Source organism: Bos taurus, chromosome 20, assembly GCF_002263795.3.
Source record: "Bos taurus isolate L1 Dominette 01449 registration number 42190680 breed Hereford chromosome 20, ARS-UCD2.0, whole genome shotgun sequence".
Taxonomy (NCBI): domain Eukaryota; kingdom Metazoa; phylum Chordata; class Mammalia; order Artiodactyla; family Bovidae; genus Bos; species Bos taurus.
The window spans coordinates 11,155,034-11,178,638 of NC_037347.1; the positions used below are offsets into that span (position 1 = coordinate 11,155,034).

The 23,605-nt window shown below is 42.1% G+C and overlaps 1 long non-coding RNA gene across 1 annotated transcript in view; it reads left to right on the forward strand.

Moving 5' to 3' along the window:
- The window catches only part of LOC104975214 (uncharacterized), a 299,872-nt gene extending 285,125 nt beyond the window's left edge, over window positions 1-14,747 (forward strand). The window contains exon 4 of the long non-coding RNA XR_001494441.3: window positions 12,954-14,747. This is a non-coding gene — a long non-coding RNA (uncharacterized lncRNA). The remainder of the gene's footprint in view (window positions 1-12,953) is intronic.
- Window positions 14,748-23,605: the final 8,858 nt, after the last annotated feature.

The window sequence follows — 23,605 nt, forward strand, 5'->3', positions numbered from 1 at the left end:
CTACTCCCTCCATAACCAGGTCTCTCCAATTCCTCACCTTGTGGCCACTGAAGGTGTTCAGATGGTTCACTCTAATGAGGGAGGGGAGTGGAATTAAAGGCAGATCTCTTCTTGACAGACCTCTCAAGATTGCAATTATCTCTTATTTCCACACTTACCACTCTCCAGGCCCTCAGGGAGTCCTCTCTCTTTACAATGCCTTTTGAGAATTGAATTCCAAGCCAGTGAGAATAAATAGATGGGAAAGACTAGAAAAAAAGAAAAGAGAAGTGGCCCTTCAGTTTTACCATAGTCAGACTTCAACTTGAAAAGAGAAAGAAATATAGACCATGGCTACTATAACCAGAGAATGGATACAATTCTATCCATTAAACGAGGTGCATATTTTTACCCCAACCTACTTGTAGACTTTCCAATGGTTCTTTTTACTTAGATGCTATGGAACAGTTTTCTGTAAAGCTTCTTCGTTTGCTGACTGTTGTCTGCAGAACTACTAAGATGAGAAAGGTGTATATTAACTTCTTCAGTAACTGCCTGTTCATTACTTCTGACTGTAATCTCCTTGATAGAGGCATTGGGCTCTAATCACTTAAACCCAGGCTACTGTGCATGGGAGATACTCAGTGGATAGTAAATGAGTGAATGAATGAATTAGCAACAAGGGGGATTACAGAGTTGAGAATGAGCGCTATAGTAACAAATGCATTAATTAACACCAAACTTTCATCATGTGCCTCCATAATGGTGATGTTAGGGTGAAAATACGCTTTTTTTCTGTTTACATTGACGTTCAGTTTTAGGAATGAGTGATAATAAGAAGAGGTAAGGGTCAAAATACTCAGTGAAGTTGCAGTATCCAAGGGTTGATAAGCAAAAGAAGGTAGTAGTCACTGGCAGGTTAATTTTTTAAGCCTCAAATCAGTCATTTGCAAGGATGGTAAAAAAAAAAAAAAAGAGAGAGAGAGAGAGAGAGCTGGAAAACTTTAGCTTTTCCTCTGCTCTCATTATGACTTTCATCCAAAGGTGTTCCACTGACGCTTTGAAGCCACAGGTTGGCAAGACTTGTCCCCTCCCCCCATATTAATTGTTTCTTCTTTCATTCAATAAGTATTTTTATACCTAATATAGGTGTAAAACTGTAGAACAGAAAAAACTGTACACAGCATACTTACCCTCATTACTTATAAACTGTCTTAGTCTGTTTGAGCTGCTATAACAAAAATATCATTGACTGGCTGACTTGTTAACAACAGAAATTTATGTCTCACTGTTCTGGGAGCTGGTAGTCCTCGATCAGGGTGCCAGCATGGTCAGGTGAAGGCCCTTTTCTGGGTTTCAAATGGTGACTTCTCATTGTATGCTCACGAATTTGGGGGAGGGCCAAGGGAGCTCTTGAGAGCCCCTTTTCTAAGGGCACTAATTCCATTTGTGAGGGTTGTGATTAGCCTTGACGTAATCGCCTCCAAAGGACCCCATCTCCTAATGCCATCACCTTGGGTGTTAGGTTTCAACATATCAGATTTGAAGATATACATTCATACCATGGGCTTCCCTGGTGGCTCAGATGGTAAAGAATCCACACCTGGGTTCAATCCCTGGGTCAGGAAGATCCCTTGGAGAAGGGAATGACTACCCCTTCCAGTATTCTTGCTTGGAGAATTCCATGGACAGAGGAGCCTGGCAAACCACAGTCCATGGGGTCACAAAGAGTCAGACACAACTGAGTGACTAACACTTTCACTTTCACATTCATACCATAGTAGAACCTAACTAAGGAGAAAAGATACAAGTGCATGAGAAACTAAGGTAATCAATAATGGAAATGTCAATACAAAAATCAGTAAAAGGCAATATATGATCAGAAAACTGAAGAATAGAATCTACTTTGCCCTTTTCATTTTTAGGGGAAGCATCACTTCCCCATCCTGATAGACAGGATTGCTGTAGAAGTCATGTTCTTGTAATGTGAACCCACCTGCTTGGCCAAAGCTGAATGGGCCAAGGGTGGTACCTGACCAAGCTGGACCAATCAGATCACCTCCTAGGTATTTGCAATTGGGTGTAGTTTGGTTATTATCCTTTATAGAAGAGATGTAAACATTGGTAGCAGCCATTTTCCATCTTGACAAAGCAAAGAAAATCATTTGCAGTGAGGAAAATGAATGGGGCAGATGTGAAAAGAGAAGCAAAGGTAAAAGAAGGAGAGAAGGGACTCTGGTTCTCTAATGGGCTCTAGTCTCTAGTTTCAGTAGTCCTGAGTTTCAGTCTTCCCTTTGTCCTTGAGATCCATGAGACAGTTCTGTATCCATTTAAGGGTGCACTTCTTCTTCTGCAGGAAGCAATTTAATCTTTAACAAGTTGACGAGTTGATCAGACATCTGGCTGGCCTGTAGCATTGGAAATCCAGGGAATTCCTGGTCCAAGTTGAGAATGCTTTCCTAATACCCCCTTCCTCTCGCCATATGTGTTTACTAGTACTTCTCATTTTAGAGCATCTCAGAGGTTGCTGCTGCTGCTGCTAAGTTGCTTCAGTCACGTCTGACTCTGTGCAACCCCATAGATGGCAGACCATCAGGCTCCCCTGTCCCTGGGATTCTCCAGGCAAGAACACTGGGGATGGGTTGCCATTTCCTTCTCCAATGCATGAAAGTGAAAAATGAAAGTGAAGTCGCTCAGTCCGTGTTTGACTCTTAGCGACCCCATGGACTGCAGCCTACCAGGCACCTCCGTCCATGGGATTTTCCAGGCAAGAGTAGGACTTCAATGGAGTAGGACTCCATTGAAGTCTAATGGACTTCATGAAGTCCATTAGACTTCAATGGACTGGGGTGCCATTGCCTTTTCCATCTCAGAGGTTGAGTCCTTCCAAAAACTCATTACACTTTATCTTAGGCTCCAAAGTAGACAGGTGCTTCAAATCTTTCATCTTATTTAATCCTTATAATAGCTCTTTTGTGACGTAAATACTGTTATTCTCTCCACTTTGCAAGTAAATTTGGTGCACAAAGAAATGGAGCATTTTACCCAGTGTCACATATCTAATAACTGGTTGAATCAGGATATGATTTGAAGATGTGTGACTCCTAAGTCCATGCTCCTAATCACTAAGCGACTCTCCCTCCTTTTGCTGAAATAGCCCAGGGAACATTGCCTACGATGATCTTTTCTTTAGCACTTTAAAATGTTAGGATCTCTCTATTTCTCCCACTCCACATTTTATTACTGTAAATCATAATACTTGTAGCAGAGACTAGGTAGATGCTAACTTCTTTCCTCTTGCCAGGTGCACTGGAAGTCTAAGTTTCCTGTTCTCCCTTGAAGTTAACTTGGAGACACATGCTCCTGCTGCCCCTGAGATGGGACAAAAAGTGACATATGTTCCTTCCAAGCCTGGACAGAAACTTCTCTAGACCATTTTCTTTGCTCTTTCTTCTTTTTCCATATAGATAAGGAGTCCACATGCTGTAGATGATGGTGGCACAGTCATCATGTGAATGCAAACTATCTAGGAAAACCATCCAACTCTTGGGACATGAGTATTAAATGGATGTTTATTGTGCTGAGGATGAGATGGTTGGATGACATCACTGACTTGATGGACATGCGTCTGAGTAAGCTCCAGGAGTTGGTGGTGGACAGGAAAGCCTGGCGTGCTACAGTCCATGGGGTCACAAAGAGTCAGACATGACTGAGCGACTGAATTGAACTGAACTGAACCAAGGTTATTTTTCATAGAAGCTTCAACCTTTTAAAAATATCTGATTTGTATTATTGGTTAAAGAAAGTAGTGATAATACTCTCAAAAGACACTCAGCCCTATGTTTCTGTGGTCATTAAGGGAATGGTACCACGAGTCTATGCCACAGCTGATGGGGTAAATCTTTTTGTGTTTCCCCGGAGTATTCCCTGGGTGGTAGGGTCAGCTTCTTGCTTATGCAGTGACAGAGACTTCCGTCAGAGAGTCACAGAGTTACATTTCAGGAAGGGATGCTTAAGAGCCCAGCTCCAGCTTACATAGAGGCTGCATTGAGTTGCTTTTTGACAGCAGCTGAGTGGGACAGAAGTTGTCTTTTTTAAAATTTACGTGCAGTGTAGTCTTCTTGGGCCCATAATTGTAAGGGTTTTCTCCGTTCCTACAAGTGAAAAAAAGAGAGTCACTGTTACCCAAATGGAAAGCTTCTGTCTTGGGTGAATAAAGGAAGATATAATCAAGTGGCATTGATTAAAGAACAAACCTTTATTTGCTGCAGTTCCACTGGTGGAGTTACAGAATAAAGCTTAAGTGTCCCTATGCTAGGAATCCAAATTGGAAGCTGATGAAGTCCTTTGGGGAAGCAATTGAAACTGTGTGGTAAAAGTTGCTAAGTTTGTTCTTACTCTTGTCATTAAGTCAAAGGTCAAGGTTTTATTTCAAATTAAATTTATCATGAATTTATGAAAATGAACTTGCCACACTCAGCCATTTCCATGTGGTTTTGGTAAATTGTCATCTTGCCAAAGAACCTTCTGACTTCCCCAGGGAAAAGGGCTGTCTGCCTGACCATGTTAAGGTAGGAGAGACACAAGAGCTAAAATCTAGGCTTTTGTTATATTCTTACAGTTTAAATTAGATGTCCCAAGACTGGGCTGCCAACAGATTGCTGCATTGAGATTCAAGGACATGAGCTTGGGAGATGTCACACTTAAAAATGATCTGGGTTTTTTTTACATTATTCTTCATTCAATTAATATCTCCTGAGTGCTTTAATATGCTGTGTACTATCTAAGTGCAACAAAACCGCTATCTACTGTCACTGGATTAATTATTTATTTGCAATTTGCTGCCACCTCTGCTAGAAGAGGCCTTGTTTTAATGCACTACAACATGGCATCCAGAGTCTGGCACATAGTGGGTGCTGAGTAAATGCTTGATGACTGAATACACAAGCCCATTATGACATCTGAGAAATCCTATGTGAATAGTGGCATCGGCATCACTTCTGCTCAGACTGTGTCCCCAGGAAAAAGATGCTGGTCAAAAAAAGTCCTGGTCAAAAAAGGAAAAGAATTGTTCCTACAGTGTGTTATGCAACAAACATCTGCCGAATGGCTATTTGTGGTAGACACAGTGCCGGGAATACTGGCTGGGGGACACTCATGCTCTGACCTCTAGTTCCAAGAGCAGCCTGTTGGGTGACCCCAGTGTGATTGTCTTGGGTAGGGAGGTAATTAGTTAAGCACTGATACCTTTGAGAATGTCTTCTTTCTTTCACCCTCAATTATTCCAAGAGGGGAGAGAGGGAGGCAGCTGGCTGGTATGAGTGTCGGGGGCATAATACACCCTGACTTAGGAGCGCTTGGAATGAAACAAAGCATTAACCAACATCTTCTTTGGAATGAGACTGGGAAGGATTAGCAGAGGGGAGGGCATCATTAAAGGGAAAAACATTATTAATCACTGTGCTGAAATAATCCAAGTTGAATATCATATTGTTTAATTATTTTTAATCTTATGGAAATACAGAGCTGCCCCAGGGTGTTTTCTTTTCTCTCTCCCGCCTACGGAGCAGCTTGCTTTGGGAGCTGAAGGCTTCCTGTGTATTCCTTGAATTTGATCCAAATTCATTACAGATATACTGTGAAGTGGACAGAGATGATGAAGCTGATGGAGAGGGTAGGGGGAAGAGGAAAAGAAAGAAAGCTACCGTAAGTAGCTAGGGTAAGTTTTACAAGTTGAAAGGTGATCTTTGACCTTCCTGTGACTCATAAAGTACTTTGTGACTCTCACCCCTTAGTCAAGACTTTTCAAGCTCAACAAAAGTGCTGTTAGCTGAAATGCCATTTTCACTCAGCTTCAGAAGGACAGCTTATTTTAGTTTCTATGTTGACCAAGTACAGTTCTTCACTTTTGACTGTCTAATAGCTAACCAACTTGGTTGATCCACTTCTATTGGCTTGGTCACACATTTGGTCCAGACATCGAATTGGGTGGTGAGGTCCTATATCTCTGTTATGGGAAGTGGATCACAAGATGTGTGTTATTTAGGCACATGGATGGATGAGAGCTGCCAACATGCAAAATAAGGAGAGGAGATTCTCCAGTTGAGAGTCATCCAGAGAAACAACCTCCCACCTCCAGAGTTGGACCCAAAGTTATAAGCTAAGAGAATCCTTATGGTAGAAGATTCCTGGGCTCGATACCCTAGGTCTGTTCCCAGGGGGTTATAACACTTTTGCAGCTTCAATCTCTGATCCTGACCTAAGACTGATGAGGGGTGCAAGTTATTCCATTCAGCACCAGTGAAATGTCTGGTTTCCTTATTTGGCTCTTTGAAAGGACCATAAAGCCAGATGAAAGAATTATAGCCATTCTTCATTTAGCAGGCTTTGGCATATGCTATGTGGTAGTTTACAGATGGCTACAAATTCTTTGACACTCTCTCAATGAGAAGTGAGGTCTATGTCTGCTCAGCTTCAATCTGGACATGCTCTGTGGCTGCTTGATCAATAGAATACTTTGGAGGTATCACTGTGCCTGTCTCTGTGGTACTTTGTCATGTGGCAGTAGATACCAAGAACACAGTGGTTGGGTTCAAGGGATGAGCATTTGAATATGGTGATCCATAGCTACATCTTAAAATTGTGCAAAAATGATCACATTTAATAAAAAAAAATCTACTGTTTTCCTGGTGTTGTGCCAAGCTGGGACATATAGCTATTCATATATGGTTCCTGTTTTTAAGAAGTTCTGATGGAAATGATAGATGTACATGAAACATCAAGATTTGGACCATTGATGCCATTGATGGGATGCAGGCTTAACAAGATTCCCTGAGTTATTCTGAAAAGCATGACTGGAAATCACATTTTTAAGGAACATTAGCTGTAGAAATACTCCTGAGTTTGGAGCGATTCTGAGACTGTGCAGGGACTCATCTGGAAAGCCTCCACAGAGATGACAGTTCAGTCAGTCCAGACTTCTGGCAGCCCTGTGTGCTGGGATTGGTTTGTTGTTGTTACTCAGTCACTAAGTTGTATCCAACTCTTTCCGACCCCTTAGACTGCAGCACGCCAGGCTCCCCTATCCTTACCATCTCCTGGAGTTTGCTCAAACTCATGTTCATTGAGTCAGTGATGCCATGCAACCATCTCATCCTGAGGAACTGGTATAATCTGACAAATGCCAAAAAGCTTCCCTAACCAAAAATGCCTTCCTCATTAGCCCCCTACAGGATTCAAAACTCCTACATAACATTTCATCCTCCACCTTTTGGCTTTGAAGGTCTCTGCAAAGTTTAAAATATTATTTGGAAACGGTTATACAGTGGGTCATTTTTAGTCGCTAATATACTAGCCTGAACTTCCTTATTTTTATGTTCCAAATTATTATATTTTATTGATTATATGAGCTAGTCCTTGTGTACTATATATGCTCAGAATACTTTTTATTAAATTAAATAAATACTTTTCCTGGGTTCATAGTGGTGTTTAAAGGCATGGATTGCTTTGAAGGTAGACACACCGGTGAGTCATAAGACACCCCGCCTTTCAAAGCAGAAATTGCTTCCTAGGTAAAGTATGATCATATATGCTCTCGAAAAAACAAATACACATTTAGCACTGAGGTGGCAGTGAGGAACACACAACAGGATTCAGCATGGTGCATTCAAAGAGGCTGCAATCTAATTCATCAAAATTAACAACACAGTCAGAGAAAATTACACTGTGTACATATTTTAATGTGAAATAATATGGCTGGCATTTAAAAGGTATAAGAATTTAGCAACGAAGTCAGCCAGAGGGAGCTCCAAGTGCCAAGGAGGGTTCTTCACAAGCTTGCAACAAAAATGGACCTGGTTCTTTTGTGTGATATGTTTAATGTCGTTGCAAAGAACATCTGTAGATGAGGGAAAGAATATTAGAAACTAGAGGAAGGCTATCTTCTGGCAAAGATAATTGAACATAATCATTGTTAGGGTTAGGAAGGAGGATAATTGTACTGACTCCTTCTCAGCTATTACCAAGACCAGATCTGGGACTGTCATAGTCAGAAGGAATTCTTTCACTTATTGTGATTATCTAATCTCCTTGCCCTACCTGTTTCCAGAAAAAAAGTTAGAAGCCCCACAGCATCATTCATCCCATTTCTGTATAGCTCACAGCCTTTCTAAAATGAAAGTCTGATTATAACACTTTGCTGCTTAAAATCCATAGAAAATCCCAATGCCTCAACCTAGCATAGGATTCCAGAGCCTGGCCCCCCTCTCCTCCAGGCTCCTACTTGACATGCCGTTTACATTCCAGGCTTCAGCCACACAGCTTATTTATTTATGTATGTATTTGGCTGTGCCAGGCTTACTTGTGGCAGCTGGGATCTTCGATCTTCATTGCAACATGCAGAGTCTTTTAGCTGCCACTTGAGGGATCTTCACTTATGGCTCGTGGGATCTTAATTGCAGCATGCGGGATCTAGTTCCCTGACTAGGGATCAAACCCAGGCCCCCTGTATTGGGAGCATGGCATCTTAGTCACTGGACCACCAGGGCAGTCCCTACACAGCTATTTTCTGAAGCTTCTTTCCCCATAACCTTCTCCTCCCACCTAGATGACACTTCTACCTGTGCTCGAAGCGGTCAGGCATCAGCTCTCTACACCTTTGCTTTTAGCGGCCAGGAAAGGGCACCTTTATTGTAGTCTTTTGTTTTGTTGCCCCCAGTGGGATTTGGCCAATGGGAGTCACTGGCAGGAGATCAGGGAGGAGGATGAGAGGGAGTTGAGGCATTTATTTCCTGGCTCCCTGCTGCGTGGTTGCTATGATTTGTTAGGGTCTTTCTACCAAAAAGCTACAATTCCTCACAGGCAACTCTCCCTAGAGGTATCCTTTCCTGCCTCTGGGGTCCTCTTCCCCTTCCTGCTTATTCGGGTCTCTAGTGTAGTAGCAGTTTTTCCTCGCTGCTGGCCATGGCGTACTGCCCCACCCTTGTCTGTTCCCTGAAACCCTGCCCAGGCCTTTGTGAACAGTCTTTAATGACCCGATCTGAGTGGACCATCTGTACCCTGTAGGACTCTGACTAATACACCTGGTTTCCACAGTAAAATCAGGAGCTTTATGTAACATCTACAGTCTGATCATTTGGTATTGCTTTTTCCTCAAGATGCCATGTGAACTGCTTCTTTGAGCTATACGATGGGTAGCCCAGACTGTTAACAACAGCAGACGACACTATCCCAAACCCCCACTTTTGCACCTCAGATGGGGAGTTTGGACACCGTGTCCATTTGCTGAGTCCACAGGGACATATCTAGTCAATTCTGATCAGGAAAATCCTAACAGTAGAATTTTGATACCTGGGTGTACCCTATGCCCCTTAGCAGAGGAGGAAACATTTATAGAAAGGCTGGAGGCAGTGTGGACCCCAGTCCTGATCTTCCAATCCCACCACCCAATATGGTGGTAGCAATGCAACTCAATAACAGGTATTAGTAATTTGGGTGGCCACAGATAATTAATCCAAAGTAGATGCTCAGTATAGGCCTATAAAATATAATTTAACTGAATGATTGCTCAAGCCACAAGTACTGTGGAGTGCTGACTTGAAACCAGAATTGAATTCATATCTGAACCCGCCAGTTTCTGAAGGCACCCAGGTCCTTCCTGGGACATTGATAGCAGAGGTAACATTGTGATTCATCTGTGGAGTGTCCCAAGTGGGGAAGACCACCCAATAGTCTCTGAATTGCAAACCAAGGAGGGTAACTTGCTGTAAAGTATTTGCCAAATGATAATGTCAACCACACATAAACCACAGCGGGTGGAAAATTACATGTCGGAGCCGGGGACAGTTGAACATTTAAAGGTAGGATCAGCAAGGAATCCCTCTGGCTTTCCTCCTTGACAGATGCCCAGGTTCACACAAGCAGATGTATCAGAGCCTCTCGGCTGGGGGTCTGGAGAGGCAGCCACCACAGAGAAGGAGTTTTTGCATGAGTGACGCTTGCGGATGAAAGTGAAACCCCTGACTTGTGTGCCCAGGGGCAAAGATCTGAACTCCTGGCCTGAAAGAGGGGCTCTGTTGAAAGAACAGTAGGCCTTCCTATGCTGAAATTGGCCAGTGGGATTTTTTCAATTTGCACCTGGTGTTGGGCAGGGGTTCATGAAAATCCACAGAAAGGAATGTTTCCGAGTTGAATGAGGGAAGAGGGAAAAAAAAAAAAAATTGAATGGTAGTCCTTTGGAATCATGAAAAGCACTGATTCAATGAGTAAAATGGAGACTTAAGTCTTTGCTGAGGAGGACGTTTCTTAGCCGGCCTTGGAGGTCTACACTTCACAAACATATGCAAGGGAGCATTCGCTGTCACTTCATTGGTCAGCCTTTGAAAGCTGAGCTGAGATCCTCAAAACCACCCAGGGGGAGCCAGAAAGGTTGTCCTTTTCTAACCAGGAGTCTTTTTCATCTTCTCTTTCCAGTGCAGAAGGCCTCTTCCAACCCACTAAATATTTAAAATTCATACTCAGTGACAGCCCTTTCTCGACTAAGTTAAAGGGGTTGGCGGTTTTGAAGCTTGCTTATTTCCAAAAGGGCCAAGGTCTTTCTGTAAAACATGTGTTTTATTTCATCTAGAACTGTATTTATTTTTAAGTAGTACAAAAATAAATGCTTATATACAAATTTCAAATGCCACTAAACAGACTAATTTAAAAACTTAGTCACCTTTAATGTTCATCTAGAAATGACCATTATCAAAGGATTGGAGGATACTTTCCCACACTTTATTTTCTAAACATTTAAGAGCATTCAAGGCATGTATTTTTTTAACTATAAAAGAAGCAAATGTATATTTTAGAACTTGGAACTACAACAACTGAAATTAAAATCACCAAAGACCACGTGGCTTTGTTGAAAGGAAACCTCTCCACTCCTATTTTACTTGACTTTCCAGAGGATTTGAAATTGTTGATGAGGTATCTCTTCATGCTGTTATTGCTTTTTATCAATTTTCTGTTCTTGCAGCCCTTTTGTTTCGTGGTCTCTAAAACCCGTGGCTTCTAAAGCTCTTCTGTATTGTAACTTCAGGTCTATGTGCTCAAGATTTTCAAATCTGTGTGCTCTGTCATCACAGGGCACACAATTTTAAACATAATGTAGACATATGAAAACAAAGTTATGCAGTGAATTCTCTACACTTAACTGCTTCTCTGATAAGTATAAATGACCTAAATTGTTTTATTCTTGGCCTCTTGCTAGTTTTAAAATGTTTGGGAAACTTTCAAATGACTTGTCCTAAAAATATTAGGTGGGACATATGTTCAGGAACTTTGGAGTCAAGGGATCAGACCTAGGGAGAGGTAGAGAGAGAGTGATTCAGGATATGATTTTTATTCTAGGGCTGGGTCCACACTAATGGTAGGGAAAGGATGGTGCTGTTAATCCAAATAATATGGAAAATCTTGGCTATGTTTCATTTAAATGCCCTATAATATTTTTTACAGACAGAGTTGTTCTGACATTGTGAGCTCCTGGTTTCGTCATCAGGCAAGGCTGCTGGCCCATCACTCATGACTTCAATTTCCATTAAAATGCTCATTTGCTCCCAGGTTGACTTATCTCAGTCCTGTCTTACTCTTTTGTGACCCTGCTTAAATGTGCTTGAATTCACGTGTGCTAGGTTAAGGCTGTGGTCAGACTTCAAATAATTTGTTAAGCTGATGGATGCAAAGACTTCAGAAATGCATATTGGACTTTCTAGTGCCTTTAGGAAAAATGAAGAATTGGGGGCATATATAATAATGCTAATGAAAAAAGTGCAATATCTTACTATGTGCCATGCATATTATCAGGTGTTTCATAAGCATATCTCACTTAATTCTCCATAAGCCTTATGAAGTAATTACATTCATAATTCTTAGCCTATAGATGTGTAAACAGAGGTTCAGAGAGGTTAAGTCACTTGCCCAAGGTCACCCAATAGGTAAGTTGCAGGATTTAGATTTGAACCTAGGCTATTCTACTCCAGAGCCTTAGCTGCTATCTGCCACTGTTTTCCTTTATTGTCCTGGGGCATTTCTCATCAATTTAACTCTGTGATGGCATTTCAGGCTAGCAAGGGATCTCAACCCAGGACACACATTAACTCACTAAGGACCTTTTGAAATATACCAAGCCTAAGCCCAGCCTTCAGAGATTCTATCTAAATTGGAGCTGAGGAGAATATTAATATCTTCAGTTTAGGTAGAGGCCAGTATTTGTTTTTGTTTTTGTTTTTTTTAAAGTGGTTCCATCTAAAAAAGAAATGATACAAATGAACTTACTTCCAAAAAAGACTCACAGACTTAGAGAATGAACTTATCGTTGCCGCAGGGGAAGGGCTAGTTAGGGAGTTTGGGATCGACATATACATACTGCTATATTTAAAATGGATAACCAACAAAGACCTACTGTATAGCACATGAAACTCTGTTCAATGTTATATGGAGCCTGGCTAGGAGGGGAGTTTTGGCAGAGAATGGATACATGGATAGCTGAGTCCTTTTGCTGCTTACCTAAAACTGCCAAAACGTTATTTGTTAACCAGCTATACCCCAATACAAAATAAAAAGTTAGGGAAAAAAAGTGAATGCAAAACTCAAGCAAGTTCTGGATTAGAGATACATTTTCTCTGAGAAATGGGTGCATACATTCTGGGGGTTCAGTGGCTTCCCCTCATTCTCCCCCCACCCCCACTCTGAATGCCCTTGCCTTCTTTTCCTTAGACACTTCTGTCTCAAGAATCAGCTCCTATAAGAAGTTTTCTGATCACTCCCTTCCTCAGTACTCCCTAAGCAATTTCATATTGAGCTTGGCCCAGTTACTGTGGTGAGTGCCTTGTAGTTGGATTTTAATCAATTTATGTATGCGGCATCTTCCTGCCCGGTCAATGTGTATGGTCCTTAAGGGAAGAACGATGTCTTCTCTCATTTCTGTTTCCTTTCAGATACATCATTTCGTGCTGCGTGCAGGTCTGTGAAGTATACTGGCTGAGTTGGTGGCGAAACTGCTGTGGGATTTCAGACCTGTGTAAGGGTGAACAAGGGGGAAAAGAAGAAAAATCAAGAATTGAGAGTCTTGTTATAATAACCCGATTGTTTCATTTATATAGTCAGTTAATACTTACTGAGCACATACTACATGGCAATCGCATTCTAGTGAGAAATGGAACCATCACGTACATCCATAAGCAGGTCATTTCAAGTAGTATTAATATATTGATGGAAATAAGTTAATGTGAAAGAGAGTGCCTGGGCAGGAACGGAGCCTTCGGGAAAATTAGGGAAGGCCTTGCTGAGGGAGGAGGGTGATGGAGAGTAAAGTCTGAGTAGTCAGCCATGGGATTTCCAGAGAGTGTTCCAGATAGAAGCCCAGACGGTAGACGTGACTGTGGTTTGTGTGCTTGAAGAAGAGAAAGAAGGTCATTGCGGAGCAAATATTGAACAAAGAGGCTAGCGCAGAGGTCAGAGATGAAGGCTGTGCCAGATTCTGTGACCTTGAATGTCACAGGAAGGAGTATGGATTTCACTGTGGGCATAATGGAATTTTGAAAAATGTGTGTAACGCAATTGCAATTCACAGTCGACTGATGATGCAAACGCAAATGTATGTGGGCTGTCCTAACTATTTCATATATTTGGATGGGGCCTTAAGGTAATTCGACTAGTGACCTCTAGGGTAAGGAAAGCTTTAGTGCATTCAGTTCTATTTGTTCTAACAAAACATGGCCCTTGACCCATGTTTTTATGACAGTCTAAGGCTACCTCCTGTCTTTTTGTAGTAAGGGCACTCTATCCTGTACTTAGGCACATGGTGTCCAAGTGCCTAAGAGACAGAAAGGTCATTATGATCTATGATTTTCTTTCTATCTATGCTGAAATGGAAGAGGGAGAAGGAATACCCCTGACAAATTGTTTAGCTCATTTTACTTTGGTGGTAATTTGGCAGTTGGAGTAGGAAATGGCAACCCATTCCAGTATTCTTGCCTGGAAAATTCTATGGACAGAGGAGCCTTGTGGGCTACAGTCCATGGGGTTGCAAAGAGTCAGACACAACTGAGTGACTGAGCTCAATGTGGCAGTAGCAGAGTTGTGGTTCACTGTGTCACCTAATAAGCTAACTACACAGCTCAGCTTTCTTTCAGGTTATTCAGCATTAAACCTCTAAGTAGCAGAAAACCTATGATAGAATTTGGTGTATTATTTATTGTCTCACAGATTCTGTGAGTCAGGAGGCCAGGTTCAGCTCAGTTGGGTCCTCTGCTCAGGGTCTCAGCAGCCTGTAATCAGAGTGTCTGTTGGTCTACATTCTCATCTGGAGGCTTACCTGGAGGAAGAACCTGCTTCTGAGGTCACCGACAGTTTGTTGAGAGAATATATTTCCTTGTGGCTGCAGGACCACGGGCCCTGACTTCTTGCCAACTGTCAACTGGAAGCCATTCTGGAGGCTGCTGTCAGTCCCTTGCCTTGTGGGCCAGTCTGCTAAGAAGGAGGAATCTTAATAACACAACAAATCATGAAAGTGACAGCTCATCACTTTTGCCACATTCTCCTGGGTTAGATGTAAATCTAGTACCCGTCCCCAAGGGAAGCAGAGTATAGAGGGTGTGAATGCCCATGACATAGGACCCGGAGCCATGGGGCCATATTAGAGTCTTCCCACCACTCTTGGTTTTATTAAAAAAGATAATTGTCTTTGGAAGTTATAACCTACTAATGTAATAAACTTCAGTGATTGCTAAGCAGCAGATGTCTTAAATATGTTCCATTTATAAATTTAAAGTTTGTTGTCCACGGGTCTCCTCTGAAATTAGAGCAGGAGGGATATCTTTTTAACGTTAATTTGAACTGGTTTGTAAATCAACAGACATCTGCACAGTTGTGTTATTCGTGACAGTCTAAGGCTACCTCCTATCTTTTTGTAGTAAGATCATTCCATCCTGTACTAGGCAATATTCAGCCAAAATAAATCTATCGCATTTTTTAACTTGCCTTTCTAGGAGACTGCTATCCCTGGACTATCTGCAGAGTGAAGTCTTCTGTGAACACTCACATGATGCTCTGTCATCTTTGGGAGGAGAGCCAATATTATAAAATATTGCCATGGGGAAAAAAAATGTATCACAGCCAAATAACCTGGGCTTTTAACCAACCTGTGAGTTTGGCATGCTTGATGTCTGCATCCTTTTAGCAAAGATTTACCTTTAATTGCCGCTTTTTGCCTAACCAGTATTTGAGTGTTTCCTTTTGCTTCTGGAAACATCAGCCCCAAAATATTAAGTCCAAAGTGCGGTGCTGTCGGGTCAGGAAGAGAACTAAGAAGTGGCTTGGAAGGAGTGCTGAGAGTCCCCCCAGTACCACTATTCCCACTGCTGCCCTCCCCCCCACATCGCCTCTGTCCTTTTAAAAATATGGACAGCTGATGTTTTCTCAGACGTATATGAAGTGCTGTGTAAACTAGGCTCCAGGGTGAGATTCCCATACCTACACCCTCCTAACCAGATTGCAGCCCCCAGACCTCTCCTATTGAGGTGTTCTGGGACTTTTAAATTTCAAGTTGATATCAGCTAAGAGAGGTTTGAAAGCACTTACATCTTTTTCTTTACCCTTACCTTAGAATTCAAAGACAAAAAAAATCATTGTAAATATCATCTGAAGGACAGATATAAACTAGTTGCCTCCCAGACCCAGACAACTGGTTTGATTTCTTCTCCAGGAGGTGGTTGCTGCTAACCTCTTCAAGTTTCCTGAGTCAAAGAAACAAAGTTTAGAAACTGTAAGTGTTGACTAAGACAAATGTGGCAGTTTTGATCAGTTAAGTATGAATAAGTCAGAAATTCAAGGTTTAAATTCCCTTTGAAATACATATACACCTAGAGGTTAAGGAGAGAAAGCCTTTGGCAGAATATATCCATGAAGTTGCCAGCCATATAATGCTTGAAAAATAGCCAGAAAGAGTTTGCAAGAACCAAAAGCAGCCAGATTTGCTCATCTCCATATTAAAGGATCATTAAGGTCTTTATCTATTGACTTAAACTACGGAGGAAAAGGGAATTTTAGGATTGAGACTCATGTGTCTTTGAAAAATATCACCTCCTACTGCCTAATTATTTCTGAGATCTCTGTGCAGTATTGCATATCTAATGCCTGATATTCAATAGTACACAAGTGTGGAGTTTGCAAGTAAGTAAAGGATGTTATAAAGAGGGTAGGGACCAGTTCATCTCAGTAGGTTGGGCAAGCATAAGGACGAGTAATGACCTCTGACTGCACTAGGGAAAAAGGAACTGAAATGTGAGAAAAGATGGCATTATGTGATAAGCAAGGCCACAGCTGCATCATCAGGATATAAAGTGACTTTCCCAAGAGCCCCAGGTAGAAAGTATATAGCAGACAGACTCCTGAAGTTCTAAGAAAAAAAAAAAAAGTCTTCAAATAATAGTGACAATTATTTTATATTTGTTATTATCGCTAATACATATTAGATACCTAGCGTGCACTTGAAACTGGGTTATGTCCTGTGCTGCTGCACCCAGTGCCTACACTATTTTTAAACCTAACAACCCTTCAGCACAAGTATTTAGTTGGTATAACTTCTTTTATAAAATTCCCTATCAGAATTTAGAGGCCACGTTGTCATCCATCTGAATCTTAGGTTAATATGGAAAGGGATCTCCAGTCGGAATGACATATACTTAAAGGTTCTTGCAGATTTCCAACCACTCAAACACACTATCTTGCCCAGTGTGACCCAAAGTGATTATTTGAAGCGTATCATAGAATTGATTCGACAACTGTGAGGTATAGGTGGCCCAGTCTGTGCTCTCTTTGCAATCCCAAGGACTATATCTGGCCAGGCTCCTCTGTCCATGGAGTTTTCCAGGCAAGAATACTGTAGTGGGTTGCCATTCCCAACCAGGTGATCATCCCAACCCAGTGATTGAACCCACATCTCCTGCATTGCAGGCAGATTTTTTACCAACTCAGCCACTAGGGAAGCCTCTCAAATTTGCCAAGAAGATGCAAATATTATTTTTTAGAATTAATGGACCAACTAATAACCAACTGGCCAATTCTATACTGATTATGATATGTGAAATAGTATTTATTGAGAGTTTAAGGATTTTCCTGATGGTTCAGACAGTAAAGAATCTGCCTGCAATGCAGGAGACCCAGATTTGATCCCTGGGTCAGGAAGATCCCCTAGGAAAGGGAATGGCTACCCACTCCAATATTCTTGCCTGGAGAATTCCATGGACAGAGGAGCCTGGTAGGTCCATGGGGTCGCAAAGAGTCAAACATGACTGAACAACAAACACTTTGTATAACAGATCTAATAGTTTTATATATAGTAATGCATTTAATCTTTACAATAACCTTACAATATAGTTTTATTGAGGAGTGGCTAATATTTGAGATAGCATTAGAACTGACAGATAGCTGTAACGAGCATCCCCTAAATCTTAGTGGCTTTGTACAGAAGGTTTATTTTGTGCTTACATCACAGGCCACTGAATGGTTGGCAGACGGCCGTGATTTGAGGAGGCAGCAACAGCCATGGGGTCCTCGCGACCGTCTGCTGGATCTTTTGTAATTGGTCAGCAGACAGCGAGAGGGCAGAAAGAACATGGAAAATCTTGTGGGAGGTTTTCAGATCTTCCCAGTAGTGGCATAACTACTTGTGGCCACATTCTAATGTTTAGAACTAGTCACTGCATTTCCCACACAGATGCAAGGGGAAAATGGGAAATGTGATTTTCCTTGGTTCCCAGCAAGGAAAAGAAAAAGTGTGTGTAGTAGACATTGCAACAGTGTTTCTGCCCCTCATAGGCGCTACCATAATCCCTGCTTTATAGCCGAGGGAATGAAGGCTCAAAGGTTTAACACACAATACCACACAGTGAGTCAGTAGGATAGGGGTTCAAAAACAAGTAGTTTTATTCCTAAGTCCCTGCTTGTAACCACACCTCTACTGCCCCTCAGTTTTCACAGGCTGAGAAACATTGTTCTCAAGACATCACTATTTTGTTTGATTAGTTTCACCCAGGGCTAGCCCCAGATTATTATTTAAATATTTTTATGATTGGATAAGTGTGCCGTTTACAGAGTCCCATCACAGGTCATATTATAAGCCAGTTATTTAAACAAAACAAGACTCTAAGCTCTGTAGGAAAACTGAATAGCAGCCTTGCACCCTACCACCCATGTTCTTCTCCAGTCTTAGACCCACCCACCCACTTACTCCCTACTCGCCACCACAACCAAAAGAGAAAAAAGGAGAAAAAAAAAAAATGTCCTGATAAAGCGTCCACAGTATTCGAGAAGGTCAAAGGGAGTTTAGTGAGTTAATATCTGCCTGCTCCTGAAATTATCCAGACATTTGGCTCTCGTCCTATAATGGATGGTTAAAAATATCAGACCGTGAGCTCTGAAAGAGTTTGGTCCAACCTACAGGCTGTGCTTCAGAGCAGGCTGCTACATGACTTTCCTTACCCACCACTGCTGTTTCTCATGCAGTCACACCTGAAACAGTATCGCTGGGGCCCCCTGCGGCGCCTCTCCCTGAAGTCTTGGAGACAACTTCAGCTGGCCTGGGCAGCCCCTTGGAGAGCTTCAGAAACATGTCATACATGCGCATGTCAGCACGCCACCTGTTCTGGCAGGAAACCAATTTTCTATTTCTTCCTCCTTTGGCAAGTGGGCCTGTCTCTGGCATCTGTGCCCACTTACCCAGCTTCACACACGGAGACAAAGAAGTCATTTCTTTCCTCAAGCCATCTTTCCTGCTTCTTAAAGTTCTTGAGTTCTCTCTCCACAGTCCTGTGGGCTCTGTCGTCCTCCTCTGCTCTATGTATTTTAAACTACTCTTGTTTTCTTGTGTAATATTCTTGCTCCATTTTTCTCCTCTAGTTCTCTTGTTTTCATTTGGAGTCTTCATCTGTTTTTACTACCTTTGATTACAAAAGAACCCCTCTTAAGTTATCTAAGAACAATTATAGATCTTAATGGTTTTCATTACTATTCTGGAACATTTTGTCATTCATTTTTAGACAGGTTTGATGCTGGCTTGCTCTTTCTTCCTTCCCATAGTATACAGTAAGATATAGCCGGTCTGAGTGACAATATTGAAATGTGGCCTCACACTACTGAGCTACACTTTAAGAAACACTGCTTTCTGAATTTTTAAAAGAACATTAAACTTTCTGTTTTATTTCCAAATTCCTGCCACCTCTGTTGTTTGAAACATGATTTCTTTGGAGTGTGAAAAGAAATAGGTTCCAAGGAGGTTGCCTCACTGTCGTGTAGGCAGGTCAGATGGATTTTCTTCTTCCTACAGAATCATCCTGTGATCTTGAGAAAGTGGAGCTGCAGGACAAACGTGTATTTAAAGAAAGATATTATGGGACCGGAAGCTTAGAGAATTTAACTTTACTTCTGTGACTCAGATGGCCTCCCATTTTAAGAAAGTCATCTGAACGCTGTGTACTTTGGTTTTGCCTTTTTATAAAAAGGAAGCCAATAAAAATATAGCACCCAAAATATAGGCCCTTAACAAACTTCCAATAAATGGCTCATTAAAATCATCTTCAAAATGATGTGGGTGAAAAATTAATGAACTCACCAGCAAGTCTGTTTCCCAGGAGTTGGAATTCTGTGGACGTCCTATGCCTTCCTCTTCCTATCTCCTCCTGCCAAATTGTGAGCCATCTTCTCTTCCAATGAGCAGTATTGGATTTGCCTGATGTGTTTCAGGGGGGCATGAAAACTTGAGTGAAAAATATAGAAATCAGGGTGTGATGAGATTTATGGAGTGTGCTCTTGGACATGATGTGGATTTCCATGTCCTCACCTCTCTGTTCTCTCTCTGACACAAGTCAGTCACCCTGCAAGCTGTCAAGGCAGAGCCCATGGGCTCCAATACTGGCTCCACTGCTCTTTAGCTATGTGATTTTCAGTGCTATCAGTAAGTTCTATAAGCTTTAGTGTCTTCAGTGTCCTTTAGTGTCCTTGGGAGCTGTGAGGATGAAAGGAAGGAAGGAACAGCAACACTTAACACTGTGCCTGGCATATAGCTGATGGGCCACAGTGAGTTCTCCTGTAAGCTCAGTAGAGCTTTAAATATTAAACCAGTCTTTCTTCCTCTTCCCTTCAAACATTAATCCCTGGCAACTCCTGTTTCTGTAAATTCCTTGGACCTTTACAGTTGATTGCCACAGGAAAAGAGAAGGTGGGCACATACTCAAACGCCTCAGAAGTTAGCATTTAGCTCTGAGTTGAAAAGCTGACGTTCTGAGTCTACAGTGTGACGATACCTTCAAAGCCAAGCCTTTGAAAAAGAAAAGACCCTTCTAATTGTAAAGCTTGCCTTTACTTAACAAGAGGCAAGCCTGCTAGATTTGGATTCCAGAGCTTTACTTATGAGCCCTAGAAAAAGAAAGAAGGAAGATGTGATGTAAGAAAAAATTTCACCTGACTGAAAGGGAAATTAAGAAATCCCTTAAGGTTCCAGAGAGAGGAGTTCAAGAAGGAAGAGAGAGAAAGAGAGGCAAGGTAGCAGAATTGAAGAATGTGACTTCACCTTCAGGATGAAAATTCCGGGTGGAAGAAGGTTTGAGAAACCCTCAGAGTAGGTTGAGGTAGCCCAAACATCTCAAGATATCAAGATAAGTAGAGGGAATACAAAAGCCCATCAGGGAAACTCCCCGTTCTCAGTCTAGCGCTGGCCACCCAAGTGGGAATTTAGAAAGGCCCAAACTATTCTGCATGGCCAGGATAGAGCTCCAGAATCCTCATGCATTTCAGTAAAGGAATCAAGAGGTGCTGGACACCACTGAAGTAGAGAAGGACAAAGCAAAGTCCAAGAGGTGAGGTGGGGAGGTTATTTCATGATGCTGAGTCCTCAGGTCAGAAGACTATGGCCGAAGCCACAGACTCTACCTCAAGGGCTAGGTACACATGAGACAAGCTATACCACACTAGAGATGAACACAGGCAGCAGAAATCAGGTCCAAATGGCCGCCTGGCATCCGAGACCTGGAGCATTCAAGGAACAGCAGAGACCGTGACCTGGAAGTGATAACATGAACTTTGCCTACCTGTGGAAACAAAGCACTCCCGACAAAGATAAGATCTGAGACTCTCTATTTACTTTTGCAAATTTCAATATAATTTATAAGTTTCTGACCCTTTAACCTCATATTGAAGCTGGCTTTTCAATTTGCTCATGTGTCAGGAGAGAGGTATTTGGCACAGGATGTCTAACTATATCTCAGACCTGTGGTGAAAAAGAGAAGACCCTTTTGAAAAATAAAATTTGAAGCTCTGCAGAATAAAGATGGTAGTTTGCCACAATTATGTATTATTTTTCATTTGAGAGTGGGTCACCTAAGGGCTTCCATCAAAACACACACACCTGTAGACATGCCACGCCAGCCACTTAGCCATATGAGAAGTCCTAAACAAAGTTTATGAGTTCTAATCAGATGTACCTCGCTACTTACTGCCTGAAGCATTCCCTGTTTGGGGCTGAAGTAATCCAACTAAAAATATACCTACCAATCAACACCTCCCTGTTGTTCCTAGCTGTGTGGAGGCTTAAGGCAGAAAAAGTCTCCAAATAGACTTCAAAGAGCCCACAGCTCTTCAGGACACTAATTCACACCAGTATTGTGGAAAGCAGAATAGATATGTAGCATAGTTACCAATAATGTCAACAAACTCAAGGTGTTAGCGTGTGAAATGAGGTTGTTATGTTGATGACAGTGATTATATCAACTGTTTTTCCTTACAATCATAGGGTACTTTTAGATCATGGACACTAAAATTACCAACCAGTCATTTAGAGCTCAAATTTACAGCAGCCATTCAAAATAAATTGGTTCATTTCAATTCAGTGGCATTAGGCAATAGAAAGAATGTGAAGTTCTCAAACTGGTTTGTACCAACTCAAGCTTGATGAAGTTCTGGACAAACGGTTCTTTCAGACGTTGCTCAACTAGGACATCATCTCTGCTGTTGTCAGAATGGAAATCCCAAAAGCACATATTTTAGAGTCCACAGAGAGTCTGCATAATGTATTTCAATAAATCTTAAAGCTCCCCTATTGGAAACTTCTTTATTTTGTAACCCAAGTCTTCCAGCATCATGAGGAGTCACTGTGTCCTTGAGTGGCCATCAGTCTTACACCAAGTCTCCATCTTGGATACAGCAGGCCTGTCTCTTCCTCAAGTATTTCTAAACATTCCTGGATGACTTGCATTCCTGGTGGTTGCTTATTGTCTTAGTTAGGAATTGGGAATGTCTGCCTATAGCCAGAACTTAACTGCTGTGGTCTAACCAAACAGAAGGAGGGGTGTTTTCTCACACTTCAGGTCTGGCATTGAGCAGTCCAGCGGTTCTGTGAGGTCTTCAGTGTTCCAAGCCCTGTCAATATTTCTCTCCTGTCTATCTTTAACACAAGGCTTTTGCCTCATTCTTGTTGCTTCATGGTCATGAGATGGCTGCCCCTTTTCCAAGTTCAGGTCTTTGCTCTAAGCCGAAAGAAGAAATGACAAAGAATCAAGGTAACACTTGAAGCAGGAAAGCAAAAGATTCCCCGAGATCCCCCGTAGACTGGTAATTACGTCTCAGTGGCCTGACACTAATACCAGTGCTTTCCCTGCATTCCCACCTGAAGAAACAAAATATGAATGTGGTTGGTAAGGAAAAAGGGGAGCGTGGCAGCTGAGTCCCCCAGCAGGGTCTGCCAACCCTCCCACCCGTCACCCTGAGCCCCTGCTCCTGGCTGCTCCTCACAGGCCAGGTCTGGCCATCTCCTCACTGCGGGGCAGAACTCTCACCAGATATGAGCGCCTTGGTGGTGGCCTTGTGTCCTCATGGGGGCATGGCCTGCTGGGCCTTACTTCCTGCTCCTCCAGCCTGACATCATACTGCTGAGACCACTTTAGTTCCTTATTCATTCAATTAACAAACACTCTTAAACAACTTCTGTGTGTCACAGACTGTTCTAGATATGGGACACACCAAGATGTCAAGGCCCCACCCTTCTCAGATCTTATGTTGTAATGGGAGAAACTGGGTTTCCACCCCCAATTGTCCCCTTAGCTGAGCACCTCCACACAGGACACAACTGTACCACTGTTTATTCCCCTGATGACTCTGGTCATTCCTGGGGGACAAAGGCCTCTCTCTCTCTCTGTCTACCAGAAGAAGAAGTCAGGGGGGAAAAAGCACACAACAAACATTGTTTTTTCCCCAAATGAACCCACATGCCTGTTTCAAGTCTCTTATGTTGTTCAACAGGATATTTACCATCTCGGTCTGAAGCACCTGCCTCTAGGTCACTCTGTTTGTTCAGAGATTTCTCAGAAAGTACATTTTCACTTTTTTCCCTGCATGAGAGACTGCTTTAAACACCAGTTCCAGTTTGCACCTTTACAGCCACCAGGGGTTTCAGGAAATGTGGGATACTATTGAACTTATACCTCATGGAGATTCCTCACAGAGTGGTTCCTGCCCATTGACAGTTCATGGCTTTATTTTCTGGGGCACATTTCCACCAACGTTTTGTGTGTTCTGACACTCTTTCATAAAATTCAAA